The following is a 20654-nucleotide window of genomic DNA, read 5'->3' as shown; positions in this document are numbered from 1 at the left end:
ACGAGGAATTGTCAGTACACATGGGTATGAGAGGAACACTCATCTGAATCAAGTATATCACGTGAGATCCAGAGCTGTGAAATGTATCATGTACACTACTGGCCATTAAAATTGCTACACCAAGAAGAAATGCAGATGATAAACGGGTATTCGTTGGACAAATATCTTATACTTGAACTGACATGTGATTACATTTTCACGCAATTTGGGTGCATAGATCTTCAGGAATCAGTACCCAGAACAACCACCTCTGGCCTTGATACGCCTGGGCATTAAGTCTAACAGAGCTTGGATGTAGTGTCCAGGTACAGCTGCCCATGCAGCTTCAACACGATACCACAGTTCATCTAGAGTAGTGACTGTCGTATTGTGACGAGCCAGTTGCTCGACCACCATTGAACAGACGTTTTCAGTTGGTGAGAGATCTTGAGAATGTGCTGGCCAGGGCAGCAGTCGAACATTTTCTGTATCCAGAAAGGCCCGTACGGGACCTGCAACATGCGGTCGTGCATTATCCTGCTGAAATGTAGGGCTTCGCAGGGATGGAATGAAGGTTAGAGCCATGGGTTGTAACACATCTGAAATGTAACGTCCACTGTTCAAAGTGCCGTCAATGCGAACAACAGGTGACCGAGACGTGTAACCAATGGCACCCCATACCATTACGCCGGGTGATACGCCAGTATGGCGATGACGACTACACGCTTCCAATGTGCGTTCAACGCGATGTCGCCAAACACGGATGCGACCATCATGATGCTGTAAACAGAATCTGGATACATCCGAAAAAATGACGTTTTGCCATTTGTGCACCCAGATTCGTCGTTGAGTACACCATCGCAGGCGCTCCTGTCTGTGATGCAGCGTCAAGGGTAACCGCAGCCATGGTCTCCGAGCTGATAGTCCATGCTGCTGCAAACGTCGTCGAACTGTTCGTGCAGATGGTTGTTGTCTTGCAAACGTCCCCATGTGTTGAGTCAGGGATCGAAACGTGGCTGCACGATCCGTTACAGCCATGCGGATTAGATGCATGTGATCTCGACTGCTAGTGATATGAGGCCGTTGGGATCCAGCATGGCGTTCCGTATTACCCTCCTGAACGCACCGATTCCATATTCTGTTAACAGTCATTGTATCTCGACCAACGCGAGCAGCAATGTCGCCATACGATAAACCGCAATCGCGATAGGCTATAATCCGACCTTTATCAATGTCGGAAACGTGATGGTACGCATTTCTGCTCCTTACACGAGGCATCACAACAACGTTTCACCAGGCAACGCCGGTCAGCTGCTGTTTGTGTATGAGAAATCGGTTAGAAACTTTCCTCATGTCAGCACGTTGTAGGTGTTGCCACCGGCGCCAACCTTGAGTGAATGCTCTGAAAAGCTAATCATTTGCATATCACAGCATCTTCTTCCTTTCGGTTAAATTTCGCGTCTGTAGCACGTCATCTTCGTAGTTTAGCAAATTTTAATGGCCAGTGGTGTAAATTGAAGGTGGAGGGTGGAGAAAGGAAAGGAAAGGGAAGAAACTATTGACATCAGCTGCATCAGGACTTTAAGCGGAATCAGAGGTGCTGAGCCAAAATGTGTGCCGGCCTGGGATTCGAGCCCGCAATCTGCTGCTTACAAGATAGTTTTGTTAACCACTGCACCATCAGTACACAGTTTTATTGCAATTGCGCCGGCTATCTCAGAACGCCCGAGGCCGACCCACATCCCCACCTGGTACCACCTATCTGCAGTCCCCGTCCATGTCCTTAATGCTTGCTACTTCTTGCAGGAGGTCGAACATAATTGTACATCCGCACATGTCCAAAAGAACGAACGCTATGGACCTATACAAATGACTTGTCTCTATGAGCAATGTATCCTCCACCTTCAGTACGGCTGCTCGATTCCGTTCGACCTTTTGCAGGAATCAAAAAGTAGTGAGCATTTAGGACATGGATGTGGACTGCAAACAGGTCGCGCTAGGTGGGAAAGTGGGTCGGCCGAGAAGCGTGGGGAGATAGTCCGCGTTTTTTCGATGAGCTTTGTCTGGGTGGCACAGTGGTTAACGCATTTGTCTAGCAAGCAGGCGGTTCTGGGTTCTAATCCCGGTCCCACACACATTTTCACTTCTTGCCGCTCACTCCACATAAACTCCCTGCGCATTTGACATTAATAGTATCTTCCCTTCCCTTTCCTTTCCTTTGCTTTCCTTTATCTGCCCTCCACCTTCAGTTTACATAACAGCAACATTCTGTGTAAATAGGCTGTTTAGGTTTTTATGTTGGTAACGCCACGTAGCGCTCTGTATGAAAATCACTGACTGTGCTGTGTGCGTTCTGTGGCTGGTTTGCATTGTTGGAATATTTGCTATTGTGGTGTTGGGCAGTTGGATGTGAACAGCGCGTAGCGTTGCGCAGTTGGAGGTGAGCCGCCAGTAGTGGTGGATGTGGGAAGAGAGATGGCAGACTTTTGAGAGTGGACGATCTGGACGTGTGTCAGCCAGAAAAACGAAATTTGTAAGACTGGATGTCATGAGACCTTTGAACACTATTAAGGTAAATACATTGTTTGTTCTCTATCAAAATCTTTCATTTGCTAACTGTGCCTATCAGTAGTTAGTGCCTTCAGTAGTTAGAATCTTTTATTTATCTGGCAGGTATTGGCGCTCGCTGTATTGCATTAGTTCAAGTAACAAAGATTTTTGTGAGGTAAGTGATTCATGAAAGGTATAGGTTATTGTTAGTCAGGGCCATTCTTTTGTAGGGAATATTGAAAGTCAGATTGTTTTGCCCTAAAAAAATGAGTACGTTCAGTTTTGCTCAGCTGTTTGAAAAGCAAATAACGTAGAGGTTTACCAGCACAGTCATTTATAAATTTTTCTGTGGGGATGTTTCAATTGTTGAAGTGGTTCAGCGTAGTCCTACCACCAGCGCGCGCCGACCTTGTGTTCATATTGGTGTCCGTCGAACACGTTTATGGCGAACGAACATTAACCCTGCTCGCTAAAGTGGGGAAAAATGTGACCCTGTTAATACAGAGTGTATATTTTGCTACTCCGTAGTTATTCAAAGGGAGTCATAGTTTATAGTAGTTCACGCACTAGTTAAGTACAATTATAATGTCACCAGTGGTAAGTCACATACAAAACACTTGTACTCATTTCACAAAGAGCGTGTTCACAATCTTCATATCTGTGACAATGCCAGGGAACTTGAATTCTGTCACTAGTTAAACGGCAATCGTCATTTGCTTCAATTAATACTATTCACTGATCAAGCACATTTACATGGATGGGATCAACGACACACGTAATAACCATTGATGGTCGCAGGATCAACTCGCTACTGTGGAAATCAATTTCCAGTTCGTTTTTGATCAATGTTTAGTGCGGCACTATCGGTAATATTTTGATAGGTCCTGTCATTTTAGAAGTGTGAATAGCAGGAGAGAGTTACTTTATTTTTTGGAAAACTCTTTCGTTGACTACCTTGAAGGCATTCCTTTGGTCACGCGGACGGCAATGTACTTCCAGTATGACGGAGCCCTTCAACATTTTACCAGTCGCGTGATGGAATATCTCAACCCCACTTACCCCATTCGCTGAGCTGATTACTGCAGTGCAATTAATTGTCCAACATGATCGCCAGACCTTACGCTTTAAGAATTTTGTTGATGGGACTGAATGAAATCTGTGGTGTGCAAACGAAAGAATGAATCAACAAGATGGACACTGATGGCTTCATTAGAGAACATGCAAAGGCACTTAGACAATCAACACAACATGTTCTCCCAAGAGCGCATAAATGCACTGAATGTGTTACAAATACGTATTTTTCCAACTGATGCTTTGTAAAACGCATGTTGTAATGTTTAGCAATTGTTGTACATGTGAAAATATGACAATGTATTTAATAATACAGACAATAAATAACAATGTACTTTAAAGAGTCTCCTTAGTTCCTTCTTTCTTCCCTCGTAACATTCGCCACTTCTTCAAGAGCCAATCCTAGCCTCTCAGGAGCAGCAATCCAATGACAAGTGTCGGTTCTCCTAGAGCGTCCTTCCACTTCTAAATAATTTTCCAAAACTACAACGTCAGACCAGGCTGACCAATGAAATTCCCACATTTTCGTCCCCGGAGGCCTACAGCTAGAGAAAAGAATTTGTTTTGGCTCTGCCCTGTTGCTGCCTCAAAGGGGCACGTTACTGTGCCACAGCACGTTGTTTCCTACGACCCTCCTGATATTGCTATTGACGGGCCAGCTACAGGTATTTTTGGTGTGAGGTTGTTGCAGTGTCGCACTTTCACAGTGAAGCGCCAAAGAAACTGGTATAGGCATGCATATTCAAATACAGAGATACGTAAACAGGCAAAATACGGCACTGCGGTTGGCAACGCCTATATAAGACAAGTGTCTGGGACAGTTGTTAGATCGGTTACAGCTGCTACAATAGCAGGTCATCAAGATTTAAGTGAGTTTGAACATAGTGTTACACTCGGTGCACGAGCGATGGGACACAGTATCTTCGAGGTAGCGATGAAGTGCGGATTTTCCCGTACGACCATTTCATGAGTGTACCGTGAATATCAGGAATCCGGCGGAAATATCAAATCGCCGACACCGCTGCGGCCGGAAAAAGACCCTGCAAGAACGGGACCAACGACGACTGAAGAGAAACGTCCAATGTAACAGAAGTGCAACCCTTCCGCAAATTGCTGCCGATTTCAATGCTGGACCATCACCAAGTGTCAGCGTGCGAACCATTCAACTAAACATCCTGATATGGGCTTTCGGAGATGAAGGCACTCGTGTATCCTTGATGACTGCACGACACAAAGCTTTAAGCCTCATTTGGGCCCGTCAAGTCCGACATTGGACTGTTGATGACTGGAATCATGTTGCCTGGTCGGGCGAGTCTCCTTTGAAATTGTATTGAGCGGATGAACGTGTACGGATATGGAGAGGACCTCATGAATCCTGGGATCCTGCATGTCAGCAGGGGATTCTTCAAGCTGGTGGAGGCTCAGTAATGATGTGGGGCGTGTGCAGTTGAAGTGATATGGGACCCCTGATAAGTCTAGATACGACTCTGACGGGTGACACCTACGTAATCATCCTGTCTGATTACCTGCATCCGTTCATGTCCGTTGTTCATTTCGACGGACTTGGGCAATTCCAGCAGGAGAATGTGACATCCCACACCTGCAGAAGTGCTACTGAGTCGCTCCTGGAACACACTTCTGAGTTTACCCACTTCCGCTGACAACCAAACTCCTCCGGACATGAATATTATTGAGCATATCTGGGATGCCTTGCAACGTGCTGTTCGGATGAGATCTCAACCCACTCGTACTCTTACGGATTTATAGGCAGTCCTGCAGGATTCCAGCACTACTTCAGACGTTAGTAGAGTCCATGCCACGTCGTGTTGCGGCACTTCTGCGTGCTCGGGTGGGCAGGTGTACCAGTTTCTTTGGCTCTTTAAAGTACACACACGTCGTCTGCCATGTTCTACCGAGAGTATAGAGCGATAAATACCTGTAGCTTTCGCAGAGCCTGCATAGTGTCCACCGGTATATTGGCGTCCTGTCGGCAGACTGGCGCCGTCTTCTCTGCATTCTCCGCCCAAGGCTCATTGCTGCCCGTCTTCCGGGACCTCTACTTTACTTTACAACGCCCGCACCGCAGAGAAACACATTAGGAATTTGGGAGCGGCGGTCATTCCGTGTAGAATTCCAACGACTCCACTGCAGCCGTCCAGGCGGCTGCGGAGTCATTTGCAGCCTGCGTTGTCTCGGCTTGCGATGGGCGCCCCCACGCCCTGTCCACTATACACAAGAGCATTCGGCGGACGCTTTCTTACCAAGCGTCGGCGTAACCTTTCACAATCTTCGTCAAATTTATGATGCCCTTTGGCCCGCTTTGATCTGCTGCCTGTCCGTGATATTGCCAGGGCAGCCAAAAGTAATTCTGAATAAATAGAGGGCCTGCAACTATTTCATGGATTGGCAATCACAATCGGATAACCTTTAATAAAAATAACGGAATACAGTATTTTCAAATCAAATTAATTCGATTTACATATCACTCTATATACTTTGCATCTCAGATACCGATAATGCGAAAGTCGATGAAACCGTCATTTTCCCCATCTTTCAGAGCACATGTCCCTATGAAGTTTTTGATTCAAATGATTGTTCCTATTACATCCCTGAATACTGACTACTCCTCCAGGGGCTCCCTGTGTAGTTAAGGTCACGATGTAAAAACTTTGATAATCAGAAAGAATCATTTTGCACGTAGAGTGCACTGTTTTTGAAGAAGTAAGCAAAATGCTGTATGAAAAGAAGAATTTAAGTTTCTGAATTTATACATAAAAAACGCGAAGTGCGTGGAGGTAGTGCACTTAACATTGAACAGCAGTATCAGCTTTCCTTGGCATCAGTCCTAAACTTTGCACATATGTCGGTTGACGCTTTTTGCTGGCTTCTCATTACAATTAAGAATTTAAAACTAGAATATTAATTACCGATAACATTATTAGCAGACATTTACCCTAGTCACAGTTCCGCATTTCTTTGTATCACAGATAGTTTCTGATGTCTGCAATGACGTATGCGAAACACTTAGAGAAGTTTATTAAAGTACGTACAGGGAAGTTACTGTCAATAAAATATTATTAATGAAACGTCAAATAGAGGTACAATCTGTCACATAGGCTTCTTGACAAAATCTGCTCTACAGCTTGTTAGAGGGCACAAAGCGTGATGTCGGGTAAACCATTTTTATTTATCATCAAAGATCTCTAAGGTAACAATGATTCGCCAGCCATGTAATTGCCGCCATCAGACGGTAAGCAACGAGAATGATCAGGAAATCGTATACTTCTGATTTTAATCAGCATACAGCATACAGTTACAAATTCGGATTCTAGTGGATGTTCTACCTGTTGCACCTTTAATTATTTACATACCTGCTAAAAAGTAAACGAAACTCCTCCCGGACGGGCCATGAATGCCCAAAGGTACCGACTGGCCGCCGTGTCTCGTCCTCAGACCACAGGCGTCAGTGGATGCAGATATGGAGGGGCATGTGGTCAGCACACCGCCCTCCCGGCCGTATGTTTCCCAGACCGGAGCCGCTACTTCTCAATCAAGTAGCTCCTCAGTTTGCCTCACAAGGGCTGAGTGCACCTTGCTTGCAAAGAGCGCTCGGTGGACCGGATGGTCACCCATCCAAGTGCTAGCCCAGACCGACAGCGCTTAACTTCGCTGATCTGACGGGAACTGGTGTTACCACTGCGGCAAGGCCGTTGGCCTTATATACCAGCTGATTGCGTGTATGTGTATGAAGTTACATTGACATTCGATCACGTCCGCTGGGTGCTTCTCCTTTTTTTTCCATTTTTGGCAGGCAGTGTGTCTGTATTAGCCGACGGCAATGCAACTGGGAGTGAGGACGGTTCAGGCTGTTAATCCTCAGTTTTTATCGTGGTACTTTGAGAGGAGACGCTGAAACACTTGACAGTATATCCACAACTGTCTTGAAACCACTGACAGTGCGATGTATTTTCCTTAGTCGTCACTGTACTTGTTTACTGTGACGTCACTCCGTGTTTCCTACAACGACCATGGGAGGCCAAGTGCCATATTATCGTGATCGGTTTATAAATTCGGGAGTATTTCTTCATAACGACATTTTGGTTCAAATGGCTCTGAGCACTATGGGATTTAACATCTGAGGTCATCAGTCTCTTGGAACTTAGAACTACTTAAACCTAACTAACCTAAGGACATCACACACATCCATGGCCGAGGCAGGATTCGAACCTGCGACCGTAGCAGCACCGTGGTTCCGAACTCAAGCGCCCAGAACCGCTCGGCCCCAACGGCCGGCCTACGATTGTTCAGAATTGTTAATATTTTACTACCGCCTGGGGCTCAAAATATAATAACTGGAAAAAGAAAAAAATTAATCTTTTCGCACATATGATGTTAACTGACGAATGGCTTTCTTGCAGCTAGGGGCGTTGCTGTGTCTTCAACTGACAAATGGTAACAACTGTCACAGCAGTGAGTGCCGCGAGTACTTATATTTCGCTGTGGTATCACCAAGCACGACGGTCGTTCTGCCAGTGTGAAGAGGCGTGCGTATCGCAGGCTGTGGGTAAGGACATGGAAAAATTTTCAATTCTTGTTGTATGTAGTACTGTATCTCGATACGGATCTTCTTTAACGATCCTTTCGACTGGTAAATTTACTCGTCAGAATTAGCCAGCTGGTATCGTAAGAAATGATCCCACTATTGATTTATTATTTTTTATTAATTACAAAAAATTTTGACCGCATGACTCCGTTCCAACACTTTCAACAATTGAACGCGCTGCCGCCAATACACCAGTAATTGAAGGAGCAGTGTACGTTGAGTGGCAGAGTGACTGTACGAAAACATTTATTACGCTTCGCGAACCGGAATCGCTGACTAGCGCTTTGGTAAACAAATAAACAACAATGAAGCGGACCATGATGTTGTTTGGTCCAAGTTTTAATTTTTTCGGCTTCTGAAAGAAATGTCCCAACTCCTTTATCCATTGACACCAGGATCGCCGAACATAAACCGCACCGCAGGCTGGGACAGATGGAGAAATCGGCTGTGGTGGGCCACGTGCTACGTGAGACCGACCACGGAATAACATTCACCGACAGGGAAATACCCACTGTAGAGGAGAGTTACCACGCCCGCTAATTCAGAGAAGCCATACAAATCCACAAACATGACAACGTCTTCAATAGAAAGAGGAAAGCCTCAAACGAAACAGATATTGGATTCTGGTGTTGCAGCGAATGACCTTTACAGGTAGCAGGGGGTGAACCACAGCGGAAATGACCAGGGAAAAACCATCAAGCGCTGTCACGACATGTATATATAATCTCCGGCTGCGGGGTAGACTCCATTGACTAGTCCAGCATCAGCAGTGGGGGAGAGGGTGGATGGAGCTTTGGCAATGCCACCCACTGGTGCTGGCGAAATGTCGGAAAAAGCATCAAACGAACGTCGGCCGAATAACCCGAGACAGAAGCCAACAGGCAATATGTTAACGAGTGGACACGAAAACTTCGATAATTTGTATCAGTGTCGTTACTTATCTATCTATATTTTTATGAGTACGATGGTTTTCGTTCGGCACCGTGTCCCCAGCTCTGGATAGTTTTAAATGGGAACTCAGATTTCTTTGCTGTCGATTTGTACAGGCGTTTGACTTAAGGCTGATTTGTCGAAAACTGACATCTTGAGACCGTGGATGTGTACAAAGTATTGGTTGATTTTTCAAAGAAGAAGCCAGAAACCAGCCACTATCGATAATGCTATTTATTTGCACAAATAGCGCCATAACCGACAGTTCCATCTTCAGACGGCTGTTCACACCAAAGTGCACATTTGTTGAAGGCCAGAATATTAGTGAACTTCAGCAAATATGGATCTTGATGTGAACAACTGTCTGAAGGTGAACTTGTCGGATCGGAAACGGTTAGGGCGCTATTTGTGAAAATAAATAGCGTTATCAATAGCTGCTTTTTGGTGTCATCTTCTTTGAAAGAATCAACCTATAGTTAATCTTACAGTTTTATCACCTCGTGAAGATCAAGCTGCAATCATGAAAGTTAGTGGCGTCTTTAGTCGTTCTCTACAATTTCACCCTCCAATCCGACAGCCGGCCGGGGTGGCCGAGCGGTTCTAGACGCTACAGTCTGGAACCGCGCGACCACTACAGTCGCAGGTTCGAATCCTGCCTCGGGCATGGATGTGTGTGATATCCTTAGGTCAGTTAAGTTTAAGTAGTTCTGAGTTCTAGGGGACGGAAGACCTTAGAAGTTAAGTCCCATAGTGCTCCGAGCCATTTGAACCATTCCAATCCGACATATGTTTGCCAACGACGGATGGCTCGGCGGATCTCTTAGTTTCAGAGTGGTTTGTGGGATCAAAGGGACCAGACTGCTACGGTTATCGGACTCTTAGTTTCAGAAATCTATATCTTAGTTGTTCAGGAAACGTTACACCGTGAAAATCGTCTGATTGTCATTCTGGAGGTGTCTTTCACGCAGTGGTTTCTTCGTCCGAACGAAGATTACAGTTTAACGTTCTGTCAACATCGAGATCATTAGAGTCGGAGCACACGTTCGCAATGTTTCAAGCATTGGGAAGGAAATCGGCCGTGCTCTTTCAAAGGACCATCCCAGCATTTGCTCGGAGCGATTTGTGGAAATCACGGAAACCCAAATCTGGATGGTCGGACCCGAATTTGAACCATCGTCCTCCCGAATGCGAGTCCAGTACGCTAACTTCTATGCCACGTCGATTGGTTTCTTTATCTGAGGAGAGAGGAAGAAGTCAGCGGATGTCGTGTAAGAGCAGTGGCCGGCAAAGTCATTAGTCGACATAGCCAAATTTGAACAGTAGAAAGACTGAAACGTCTTTTGGAGGCAATTTTTTTAAACTATGTAGGTAGGTTCTCGGTTGTTAACGTAATCAGGGCTCTACTAAGCCAGCGGCCTTGCCACAGTGGTGACACCGGTTCCCGTCAGATTACCGAGCGTAACGTGATTTCGGAATGGGATGGCCCTTTCGGGTCTGCACTGTTGGCAGAGAGGGTGCATCCAGCCCCTGTGAGGCCGATTGAGGAGATACTTGATTAGAAGTAGCGATTCTGGCCACGAAAGCTGACGACGACCGGGAGAGCAGTGTGCTGACCACATGCCCCTCCAGTGACGCCTGATGGCTGAGGATGACACGTCGGTCGGTCGGTACATGCTTGTTCGGAGGGAGTTGAGTTTTTAGGGGTCTACAAAGCTGGCCTGAGTTAGAAACGTCCTCAATGTAAATGAAGCACATTCTCTGCGGTCGACCCCTCCAATTTTCCCGTCTAAACTCGTGTACATATGTTTCGCCTGTCTCGCTTCGTTTATCCGCTCTACATGACCAACCATGTCAACATATTACACTCAATACTCGACACCACATGTACTTTCACTCCACCATGCTCCATAAAATTAACTTTATGACTTTTACTTACAATTTTAAGTCATAGTTGGGCTATAGCTACTTTGGATAAAACTTGATATCGTGTTTAATAAAACGACTTTATTTGTTAGTAAAAGTATGTTGTAATGTATGCATTAAATTAAATCACTAGTGTGAACAATGGCCTTGCATCTCGCAGGCGCTTTAGTCCGGAGCCGAGCGATTGCTACGGTCGCAGGTTCGAATCCTGTCTCGGCATGGATGTGTGTGATGTCCTTAGGTTAGTTAGGTTTAAGTAGTTCTAGGGGACTGATGACCTCAGATGTTAAGTCCCATAGTGCTCAGAGCCATTTGAGCCATCTCGCAGGAAAACTCGTAAGTCAAGTTTGCGCGTTGTTTGTAATTTTAGGGAAGTTTCCAGATACTCATCAATGACACGACTTCTTAATATACTCTTGATAAGGTTAATGCTTGAAATTGATTGCTCACAATAAAACAAACTGGAATAAAGAAAGAAAAGCAAACAATAATTTTGTTGGCTGCCAACGGTGGTGGATGTGCGAAATTCTACTGTTCGATGGACTGCCAGTCGCCGTGGCTTTCAACTTCTTCAGTCGTCTAAGCAGAGAGCAGCTGGGAGAAAATGTCAGGATTCTATGCACTATACTACTAGTATCTGCTGCCACGGTTTATACGATTTTTTTTTTCAGGAATACTATTCCAGATGTTAAAAACAATATCATCCTTCTACATTTCTTTCAAAATAGGCGAAGTTCACATTTATTTTTCTCTGATGTTCCCGTATCAGCACAAATATGCTCAAATTTCCAACCTCCACCGCGCGTGAAGGCCGATTGAAACTTCGTAGCGCTTCAGTGAGAACAACGGCGGTGAGTTGTGGGGAAAGTGCTGCTCGTGGGGAACCCTGGAGGGAACGCAAAGCTCTTTGAACTAAAAAATGTGTTCAAATGCGTGTGAAATCTTATGGGACTTAACCACTTTGAACAGAGGCAGGTGGAACTGCCAACAGCAGTGGAGCAGATTTAAACTACAGTTCTAGTTGTTGTGGGGACGCGCGCTCAGAAGGAATAAGTTCTAAACTGAGGTGACAAATGTCATGGGATACCTCCTTACATCGTGTCGGACCATCTTTTGCCTGGCGTAGTGCAGCATATCGACGTGGCACGGACTCAACAAGTCGTTGGAAGTCCTCTGCAGAAATACTGAGCTATGCTGTATCTATAGCCGTCCATAAATACGAAAGTGTTGCCGGTTTAGGATTTCGTGCACGAACTGATTCCCCGATTATGCCCCGTACATGTTCGAAGGGATTCATGTCGGGCGATCTGGGTGGCCAAATCATTCGCTCCAGTTGTCCAGAATGTTCAGGCCAACCGCGAGCAATTGTGGCCCGGTGACATGGCGCTTCGTCGTCCATAAAACTTTCATCGTTGGTTGGGAACATGAAGTCCATGAGTGGCTTCAAATAGTCCCCAAGTAATCGGACATAACCATTTCCAGTCAATGGTCGGTTCAGTTGACCAGAGGGCCTAGTCAGTTCTATGAGAACACAACCCACACCTTTATGAAGCCAGCACCACTGCCTTGTTGACAAGTTTGGGCCCACACTCGAATCCTATCATCAGCTCTTACCAACTGATATCACAACTCCTTTCACCAGGCCAGTGTTTTCCAGTTGCCTAGGGTCCAACCGATAGGATTATGAGAATAGGCGTTGCAGGCGATGTTGTGGTGTTAGCAAAAGTACTCGCGTCGATCATCTGCTGCCATAGCTCGTTAAAGCCAAATTTCGCCGCACTGTCCTGACAGATACATTCGTCGTGCGTCCCACTTTGATTTCCACGGTTATTTCAGGCAGCATTCCTTTTCTGTTAGCAGTGACAACTCTACGCAAACGCCACTTCTCTGGGTCGTTAATTGAAGGCGGTCGGCCATTCGTTGTCCGTGGTGAGAGGTAATACCTGAAATTTAGTATTCTCGGCACACTCTTAGTAACATTCCAGGCTTATGGTTACCTCCCCTGCGTTATGTATTACTAGATCAATACTCTTATATCTCCAGCTATAATTAAATTCAATTACTTTTCGATAATAGGTAAAAGGCTTTTAGAAGAACAATAGCAATACCAAACAATAGTAGTTACAATACCCTTTGAATCATAAACAATCAAAATCAGATTCAGGAAATTAGTATATGGAAAATGTTTAGATAAAAGAATAATACATTTCGTTCTCATCATCTGTAAATGTTAAGAATTAAATCTCGGGCCTAATTAACAAAATATAGCTAACTGATCGTTTAGCATTGTTAGAATGCTTATTTCTGCGATTTCAATATTAATGCGATTTTTATGTGTTTAGAAAATGCCTTAAACTTGTTCTAGCGAAGTAGGGAATATTATAGAGTGTTTGATAATGTTTTTAAACTATTTCATATTATGAATTATGTTTTGCATTATTATAACCACTAATACATTGTAGGAAGACTATAAATACTCGGCCTGGATTATTGTTAGGGAGATGAGTGCTGGACCCACTAGACGACAGATCTGTGCATACAGTTGAGATAAGTTCTTGGTGCATGATTCAGGTTTGTATTTACACTACAGCAACTCGTGTGTTGGACATTGTCTAAAACAGCATATTAGAACAGTGCAGTGACGGATTATTTCGAAGTGTTAAACAGTTTGATTTAATATCGCAAAAGGCAGAATGATATGTGACTTTATATTCGTACTTTGTTGAGTATTAGTGTTGAACAATGCAATGGACCTCACACACGCATTTCTATCAGATTACTGCATCTGGACTATTTAATATCGTTCAAGTGTAGTATGTGCTACCATCGGTTAGCTGTAATAGTAACAAAGAGGCTTATTACACGGAAGATTGATCATGAGCTCATAAGATAAAGTTTCTGAAGTGAATTAATCTACGTACTTACTTTACTTCAGTTGTGGCCTACATCATTGTAGTGAAATCCATTATGGTATCCTGTATTTACTGAACAAGCATATTTTAGCTCATGTATGCAGTCGTCGAGGGACATCGAAGGCAAGATATTTAAACCACTTTTAACTATTCACTAACTGGTGGGACGTTACATCTTGACACTGTGGATCTCGGAATACTAAAATTCGTAACGATTTCCGAAATGGAATGTCTCATGCGTTTAGCTCCAGCAACTATTCCGCGTTCAAAGTCTGTTAATTTCACGCCGGAAATGACAGCTCTGCCAATGCACTTCTATTTTGTACCTTGCTAGCGGCAATTGCAAAAAAAAAAAAAAAAAAATGGTTCAAATGGCTCTGAGCACTATGGGACTTAACTTCTGAGGTCATCAGTCCCCTAGAACTACTTAAACCTAACTAACCTAAGGACATCACATATATCCATGCCCGAGGCAGGATTCGAACCTGCGACCGTAGCGGTCGCGCGGCTCCAGACTCTAGCGCCTAGAACCGCTCGGCCCTTCCTGCCGGCTGCGGAATTTGCACATATGCATATCTGTATCCCATTACTTTTGTCACCTTTGCCTAGAACACGGTGTCAAAATAAAACTTGAAGATGCGCGTTGACATTTTATCTTCCTGGAAAAGTAGGTGACGGGCCGCATGTGGTATTTTCTGGAAGAGCCGCACTCGAGAACCCAAAGAGCCGTACGTGGCTCGCGAACAGCGGTTTGCCGACCGCTTTGTTAGAGGAATAAGGTAAGGGAGTGGGTAGGAAGGCGGGAAGGGGGGGGGAGGAAGGGGGGAGTTGAGGAAAAATTGGATAACAAGAAGCAGCAGAACGTGTGACGGGTCTGGGTTCCATGCGGAGTTAGCTGGGACTTTGTCGTGGAAAGCTCGCTGCGACGCTCCGTCTTAGCAGCCGTCCGTAACCATTTGAGGAGATTTCAGTGGTATGCTCCTATGTATGTTTGCCCCTACGAGTATAATCTGTCAGCGCAACACCTTACAAACACTCAGTATCACCTAGCCCGATGGTGATGAAGACACATGTTTCCATTGTTAGCTACGCTCTTTTCTCGCGGGGTCATGGTGACACGCCCAGCCATGACGATTCCATGGCTACAATAGTAATGTGGATTGTCGTGACACGGCAGCGACATATCGGCGGCTGCCTTGGTTGGACCGAATTTTTTAATGGGTGTGAGCAGTCTGTGATGTTACAAAATAAAAGTGATGTTGTTATTCAATAGAAAGTTGGAAATTGAGATTTAGCTTACTGTTTTATCAATCACAATTTGCGTAAGAATCATGGATTGACCATTGTCATAAAATATTGCATTATGAGATGTGAATAGTTTTTACTTGCAGCTTCGCGTGGCTTGAGTCAGTCACAACTAGCGTGCTATTGATTAAGAAATCGCGTTATCGTCTTTCTAATTACTTCACGATCGTAGGTACGATCATACCCGGTTGTGAAGTTATTGTTACGACAAAACAATTTCCTAAGGGACCAGAAAGTTCTTAAGGGCGCAAATACAACTGTAACATCACACAAAAGGGAAATTAAATATTAAAGCTGATGCAAGATGACGATAAAACAGTTTTCTTTTTTATCAATGTAACACGCACATTGGACTGCTGATCTCCGTGTTTGTAATCTTAGCAAAATGCATAATTAAAATCAAAATAATACTGAGGAGATGACAGGAATGAGCACTGCTAAATGATTCAGTATTCCCAGAACAAATATTTATTATAAACTAAAACATATATCGTACCTTAAGCTTAGTACTACAATGACGGTAGATTTTTATGTCCGTATGATGTCCATTGATCGCTCTTTTATATAGCCATTGTCTTCTTTGAGTCGCTCGTGCGTCGTCACGGTAAGTTATAACAGTTCTTTACACTTCACTCAACTTAGACATAACACGTTTTTATACATTTAGTAAAAAATTAGATCAGACTGCCACAAATCTGCGTCCGTCTTACTTGAGAAAAACAGTACAAGTCTTTTTAGCGCTCAAGGCTTCATTTGTTCTCCAGCGAACAAAATAGTGAAGGATCGCATATCCATCCGTATTTTTCTGTTTATATTGTCGCCCAAAGACGACGAATTACATTATTTAGAAAATTCCACCGTCACCATGCGACGCCTCATTATACATTAATCATTATTTATAAACAAGTATCTGCCTTCTGGCTGAAAGTATTAACTACTCGTATTTGTTGTTTTAATGAAGTCAAAAATAGCGAATATCACAAGTCACAGAACCCAGCATGCGGCGACCTCTGTCATCTTCCAAATGTTGTCCATGATGTTGAAAACTGATCCACGTTGACAGCTCCGTTTTCGTACCACCGCCTCGACTGCGATACGCCGGTCTTCGAAGACCAGGGCCTTCACTTCTTTAGCGATTCCTGATTCTTCACAGGGAGGGAGAGATAGAGAGATAGAGAGATGGTCTTCGTCATCCAGACTTCTTTGACCACACTGGAAGCGTCTGAGGCACCTGACCACAGTGTCATTCGACGATGCCTTGTTGCCGCAAACTTCCTCCAGTTCAGTGTGTCCGGGACTGTAAGTATGTATCTGGAAAAAAATGTCTTTTTGTATGTGGCAGGGAAACAAAGAACAGTGGTAGAGGGAAAATTTCATATACTTTGTTCTAGTATTGGCACAGACTTGTAACATCAATTACGTTATTAAACAAAAACCAGAGCTGTTACTGTGGTACCGCAAAAAAGTGGATCAGTGTCACTTGCGCTCGGGGCTACAGTGACCCAAGTGGTCATATCTTGATCAAAAATTGGTAATATGATTCCGGGACAAAGTAAAGTCAATGAATATGATCTAGAGCAGACATTCAGGAGTATACTAAATTTTGAAGGTAAAGGCAGAGAATATTGAACTTTCAGAATGTGTAGTACATTTCATCATCTTTGATTAATTAAGCTTGAACATGCATGTTACACTACAGTAACTGTTTGCAAAAAGGTTTTATTGTATGTTAAGGATATTGTACAGTATGAATATGAGCCTTGTTACAAAAACTGCTGAATCCCCAGTACTTGAAAATCCCTACATTTTCTTAGTCGTGTTGGACTGACAAATCTTATCAAACCCTCCTAAGTATAAAATAGCATCTTTTCGTTCTGGTCATTTGGAGTAGGCATTATCTTTCCCATACAGTTCATTTTAGCACCCTCATCACTCACCTCCGGCCAAGTGCCAGAACATTCGTGTTTGTCTTATAAGACTGTAGTATATTGCCCAACTGCTAATTTATTTTTCAACATAGTGTGATGCTGGACATCATCTTGCACATCAGAGAATCTTTTACGATGTACTGATAGATTCTTGAGAGTGAAAATGTCATTTTTCCACATAGAGTTCGTGCCTCTCAACTGCCCTGGATCAAATGGCTATATTCCTGCACAGTTAAAGTCAGGCCCAGCATGTCTAGGTGATTGTTTAACAACCTTCACAAGTGAGTCATGCTCTTCAAATATCATTCCACGAAGGAATTCCATTACTTTACCGAAGAGGTGGTGTTGACTAGGCATCATATCGGGGCTATAGAGTGGGTGCTTCATTGTTGTCCACCTAAGCTTTGTGATCTCGATGGTGTTTTCCTCACCGACAAGTGGGGGGAGGGGGGGGGGGCATTATCATGCAAAAGGAAAATATCTTATTTCTGCCGACGTTGTTGTACGTGACACATTTAAGCATGGAGTTCTTTTAAGGGTTTCCGCAAACGCAACGCGTCGGAACTGATAGTGGTTGCGAGTGGCATGGTACGCTCATGCAGCAGTCCTCCCAGATCAAAAAGCAAAGCAGCCGTAGCTTTTCCTGCTGGAGACACAGCTTACATTCTTCTTTGATGAGTTTGCTTTATGCCATTCCATCGACTGCCGTTACGTCTTCAGTTCAATATCATCTCCAAAATTCTCGTACTTTTCCAGAAGTTAGCTGCATAGTGTCTTCTGTGCTTCATGCAATAATTATAGGCCCAACCACCCGCAGCTTCCGTCTCCACGACGTTTACCTTACCATTTACGACCGTCTGATCTAGTTAACTAGCACACTAAAATATCGCTGACTAACACTTGATCGCCGACTATCATAAACATCCCATCTACTAACTATTCAATAGAAACCTCACAGCAGACTAAAATTACTAAAACTACTAACCAACGAAACACGGGGATTGCACCCTTCCACGATTCTTCACACCTATGAAGCCCTGATCCGACCCATCCTCTGCTATGCAAATGTGGTATCGAGTTCCGCTCCTCCCTCCTCCATCATTCCCTACAAATCGTTAAACGCCATGGCCTTCGCCTAGTCTTTCGAATCCTCTTACACCCCCCCCCCCCTCACCCTCCCCCCACCAGCACCCTATACCAACTTATAAGATTCCACTACCTTCTCTTCCATCTTGAACACCTCCGAGTATCCTACATTACCCGTAAACTCGACACCACCCACTCCCTAAATTCCCCCCCCCCCCCCCCGGTCACTGCTCCTGGTACTCCACCGGGCCTCTACAACCACATTTTCTCAATGCTGCAAACCCACATTCCCCACATCCTCTCCCAACGAAACTTTAATCGTCTCCACTTATCCGACCATGAAATCCGTCCTGATATATACCGATCCTACATTCTAAAAGAACCCATCCCACCTTCCCCAATCAGGGTCCCCTTCCTCTCAACTCCTCACCACCCACATCCTAAGGCTTGTTCTGCTTTCGGAACGACATCCCTCTTCATTCTCGCAAACTCCTCTTCCAAACATCTGTCCACTCAAATACACTCTTATGCACTATCCCAACCGCTACATTCCTATGATACCCTTCTTCCTGACTGTCTAGGTCCCGCTCATCACTTCACTCATTTATGTATCTATTTTAATCAATCAACACATTGGCCTTTTACGTTTTTAACTTATACAACTGTCCCTCTGTCTTTAGAGTTCCATTTATCAAATATTTTCAGCACTGTTTAAAGTGATACCTTGGCCAATTATTACATACATGATCTTGTGTGTCAGTAAAGCTGCCTTGGAATATAAGAGTCTATCTTTACTAGTTTTGAGTAGGCTATATTTTATGTCATGTGTGTTTGTGTACTAACTTGGCCGATGGGCTGTGATTAGAACTAATTCGGTCCAAGAGACTGTTAACCAAAGGACAGTGAATTATTAAACAGTTTTTAGAATAATAATTTGGGTGGTTGCTGTTTTCAGTCAGACCAAACCTGTTGCTTTCTTTCAATGAAAATTTGTAATTTCAGTTACTAGAATAATGTTTTAAGATTTGTTTCCTTTTATTGCCTGAACTATTCTCCAGTCTTAGAGTTGGTCTGGTAGGTTATTTCTACGATTACCGTCTTGGCGAGTCTTCAATGCTGTTTATTTGGTACATCCAAGGGGACTTCAAATGGCTCTGAGCACTATGGGACTTAACATCTGAGGTCATCAGTCCCCTAGAACTTAGAACTACTTAAACCTAACTAACCTAAAGACATCACACACATCCATGCCCGAGGCAGGATTCGAACCTGCGACCGTAGCGGTCCTGCGGTTCCAGACTGCAGCGCCTTTAACCGCACGGCCACTTCGGCCGGCAAGGGGACTTCATCGAAAGTAGAAAGGGTCTAGCTTATTAAGAAATTTTCGGGGCTGTCTGCCGTTAGTAAACAGTGGAAGCATTTCAACTGCAGACTCTTTTGAAGGAAATCAGCTGTTCTGGCACCAGCGTCATACATACAAATATCAGAGTGATTAAGTGCAATTTTAAAGTTAAATCGTATATATATTTTTAATCGAGTTCGTAGCAGATGTAATGACCTTAATTTTTAGTTGATCGAGGATTGCATTTGTTAAAGGTTGTGTGTTTTTTTGTCTTTTCAGTTGTATATTTTCTGATTCTATCTGTGTTGTACACCAGATCTGAAAAATTGCTAAATAAATGTTATTTGATTGGATTCACTGGGTTAAGCTCAAAACCACTTTCTCGCCCGCTCTCTGCCGTTTCAGTAGGCATGCACACGAAAATTTGTGAAAATGTATTCAAACGCACGCGTGGTCATGAAGACAGTGTGTCTTTATCGGGCTCAAACAGTTGCCTTAAAGGAGAAAAAAAAGCAACATTGGAGGAAATCGAAAGAAGAAGTGGTAAGTAATCTGGAAACACGTAGTACCAAATTGTTCTTAAGAAATATCATACAGGCTACGACCAAATAAAGAAATTGGAAACTAATCCAACTCTTATTCGGATACGTAGAAACGCAGGCCAAATTTCTGTGGGTATATTAAAAGTAAGGAATCAATAAGTTATCTGGAAAACCTTGTGGAATTCTACGAAAGTCGCAGTAAAGCTAAAATCGAAACAAAAATTGGCCGGGTGCGAATAGACTCGCAATCTGAGGGTTCTGTACGAACTTAATTATGTATATAGACAGCGACGATTTTAGCTCCTTATCGACACTGATACTGGCGAGGTATCGGTCCCAGGGGTTCCAAGTCTTTCGAAAATGTTTTATTTTCAGGTTTGAAGTCGGATAACAAATACAATAGAAATATTTTTTTTCATTTGACTTACGAGTAATAACAGATTAACAATTTTTTGATTTTTTTCTTTGCATAGGGGCTTAATT

The sequence above is a fragment of the Schistocerca americana genome, chromosome 2, assembly GCF_021461395.2.
Source record: "Schistocerca americana isolate TAMUIC-IGC-003095 chromosome 2, iqSchAmer2.1, whole genome shotgun sequence".
Lineage (NCBI taxonomy): Eukaryota > Metazoa > Arthropoda > Insecta > Orthoptera > Acrididae > Schistocerca > Schistocerca americana.
The sequence above is the reverse complement of the archived record's forward strand: the minus strand, read 5'-3'. Positions refer to the sequence as shown.